Below are 3,399 nucleotides of genomic sequence, written 5' to 3' on the forward strand. Positions count from 1 at the left end.
CTCGCTGTTGAATATTTGTGCCTTAGTTGTAATATGAATTTGTCTCTTTTCACCTTCCATCCATTAGGTCTTGTTATGCCTTTCTCTGCTAGATTAAAGAGCCTTTTAATAGCCAATCTTTTCTCTCCATTAAGGTCCTTCAACACTTCAATGAAGTCACCTTTCAATCTTCTTTTGATAAGCTAAACGCATTGAGCTCGTTCAATAGCTCACTAGAAGGCATTTTCTCCAGCCCTCAGAACATTTGGCAGCTCTTTTCTGCCCCAGTTCCAATTTCACAACATCTTTTCAAATGAGGACACCAAAACTGGAGGCAGTATTCCAGTATCAGTCTCACTGATGCCATGTCACCTCCTGTGATGTTATTGACATAATCTGTAACTGTGTAGATCACCATTGTGACCACTGTTCTATATTTGCAGACAATATTGTAGAAAGGTTGTCGTGTAAGGGGTCTATGGAGAGGTTCTGATTGGCTGATTATAATGATGCTATCTCTAGATGTGTATCATTTTTGAAATTGATGTTATGAATATTAGCTCTATGCTGCCCGTATTTCAAACTTGTGCTATGCTTCCGGGGAACACCCCAGCCAGACAAGTTGGTGTCAGTTCTGCCTAGCCTGCTTGATGGCCAGTTAAGGACCATCAGCTACACAATCGACCCATTGAGAGACGGCAGATACCGCTGGAGGGACTTTGCTACAAAATGAAGCTCTATGCAAGGAACTGAATGACCCATCCCAGCTATGGATGTACTCCAGAGACTTGATTTGGACCTGCAGAATTTGCGGTGGAAGCTGTGTGGCTCTGTTCACGATGACCGAGAAACGGCGCAAAATGGTTAGTTGAAAGAGTAGATAGAAAGAGGAGAGGACACTTGAAGTGGATTCAACATACCAGGAGACAGGCGGTGCACCGTGCTGAACCGTATGCTGGCAGCATGGCGTCTGCCGTAGCTTTCACGGAGGGAGGAGTGAGTGACGGCACATACCCAGAAACACCTGTGAGAATATTTTTGCCCCAACATGCACTGGGAGCTTAACCCACAATTCCAATGGGTGGCAGAGACTGCAGGAACTGTGGGATAGCAACCACAGTGCTACACTCCACCTCTCGATGCTAGCCTCGGTACTGTGGACGCACTCCCCCGAATTCACGTGCTTTAGTGGGGACACATAACATTGAATGGATGAACTCAATTCAGGAAATTTGAATAAAATAACTTTGGGGCACTTTGGCGGCGGGTCCCAGAGTGGAAGGACCCCCCACCACTGAATTGCTGATATTTTCTGTCTTATTCTCTATCCTTTTCTTAATGATTCTCAAGAGTCTCTTTGCTTTTTTGACCGTCGTTGCACACTGAGTGGATGTTCTCAGAGAACTATCCGCAGTGACTCCAAAATCCCTCTTGAGTGGCAACAGCTATTTTTGGCCTCGTCATTTTATATGTATAGTTGGGATTATATTTTCCAATGTGCATCACTTTGCATTTATCAACAAATCTGCCATTTTGTTGCCCTTTCACCCAGTTTTGTGAGCTCTTTTTGTAACTCTTTGCAGGCTGCTTTGGACTTAACTTTCCTGAGTAGTTTTGGATCATCTGCAAATTTAGCCACCTCGTTGTTTACCCCTTTGTCCAGATCATTTATGGATATGTTGAATAGCACTTGTCCCAGACCCCCTGGGGGGCACCGCTATTGACCTCTCTGCATTTTGAAAACTCACCATTTATTCCCACCTTGTAACCAGTTATTTACCAATGAGAGGACCTTCCCTCTCATCCCATGGGAGTGTAATAGAGCAGAACAGGGCTTACTTGGGAGGGGGAGTGAATTGAGAATATATCGGGGGGTTGTGCACATTTACTGTCCTGGTGAAAAGTGTGTCTGATACTCAGTCTCTGCTGCTCCTGCCGGCTGTGACTGCTGAGGACATTTTCCTTCTCTACTCCAGGGTCTCTCCTCTGCTGATTCTCAGCAAGTCAGGCCGCTCTGCAGACTATGGCAGAGCAGTTTGGTAATAGGCTGCAGGACTCACCACGTAAGAATGTAGCTGCTGTAGCACCTTGACTGTCCATGGGCCAAATCCTGCAGCCCTGGATAACCTCCCACTGCTGGTGATGGGAACTGAGCCTTTGTAACTAGCTGCTGGTACCTGCGGTCTCAGCTACGGATTAAACTGGGGGCAAACACAGCTTCATCCAAAGCAGTGAAGGATGTAAGTGAAAGAGCAAAACTGGCCATCCGGGAAGCTGGAAGGGAGAAGAGGAAAAACTCCCTAAAGTGCTGGGAGCAGCCCTGAGAAAAGGGAGTATCAGAGGGGTAGCCGTGTTAGTCCGGATCTGTAAAAGCAGCAAAGAGCATCCAACAAAGTGGGTATTCACCCACAAAAGCTCATGCTCCAGAACATCTGTTAGTCTATAAGGTACCACAGTGCTTTTTGAGAAAAGGAAGTTTGTCAGTGAGATCAGTAGCAATAACTATGAAATGATGGAGTGATTTCTCCTCTGTGCCAACAGGGTTGAATTGTGTTATTTTACTGTTAGAATAAGTTTGAAAATATCCTGTTCTAATTTCAGGATGGGTCTGTAACCATAATCAGTCTCTGTGGGAAGAGCTAGCTAAAGAGCCTTCCTACTCACCAGGAGATCCTGGCTTGGCCTGACAGTTCCTCCTTGCAGAACCTGGCTTTTCTGTCAGGCTCCTTTTTTGTATCTCTTCTCATACAAAGAAAAGACCTCACTGCACAGTCCTTGTAAGTGCTTGTTCAAGACACAGAGACCCTTCCTTGCAGCTAAGTCTTGGAAAGTGTTGAATGGTAAGTCTGGAGCTGATGGAAAGGTTACCATGACTCAGAGTTGAGCTGAAGCTGCTGTGACTGAAACACAGAGCACTAATCAGTACCTGATCACAGCAGCTTGTGGGAGAAGTGCATGTTAGAAGCCCCCTGTCAGCTCATCTGTGGCTTTCCATGCACAGAGAGCCAGACAGCAAAAAGTCTGCAAGTCTTGAAGGAAATGGGGAATGTCTGTACTTTGGAATTTGAAGGTGTAGTCGTGGACCATCAAGTGTAGTGGTTGCAAATGCTCCCTTAGGGAAGGCACCATGGCTTAGCTGGCTAAAGCACCTGTCTAGTAAACAGGAGATCGTGGGTTCAACTCCCAGTGGTGCCCTGCCTCTATAGCTTTCATCTCTTTTGCTCACATTTTCCTGTGTCTTTCTAGGAAACAGAAGAGACCTCCCTTGGCAATCCAAGTAATTGCTTGCTAAGGAAAAGGCTTCTTTGCAGAGAAGCATTGGAGAGAATCAAGTCACCAGCCTGCAGTTGATGAAAAGGCCATTGCGTAGGCAAGGAGGTTGCTTAGACTGCAATTGCTGTGACACGAGAGCCTGTGTCA

At 46.0% G+C, this 3,399-nt stretch overlaps 1 non-coding gene across 1 annotated transcript; it reads left to right on the top strand.

The window, feature by feature from the left end:
- Positions 1–3,100: 3,100 nt before the first annotated feature.
- On the top strand, positions 3,101–3,174 carry TRNAT-AGU. The gene has a single exon. It is a non-coding gene; the product is annotated as a tRNA-Thr (tRNA).
- Positions 3,175–3,399: the final 225 nt, after the last annotated feature.

The sequence above is a fragment of the Mauremys reevesii genome, linkage group 17 (assembly GCF_016161935.1).
Source record: "Mauremys reevesii isolate NIE-2019 linkage group 17, ASM1616193v1, whole genome shotgun sequence".
Classification (NCBI taxonomy): domain Eukaryota; kingdom Metazoa; phylum Chordata; order Testudines; family Geoemydidae; genus Mauremys; species Mauremys reevesii.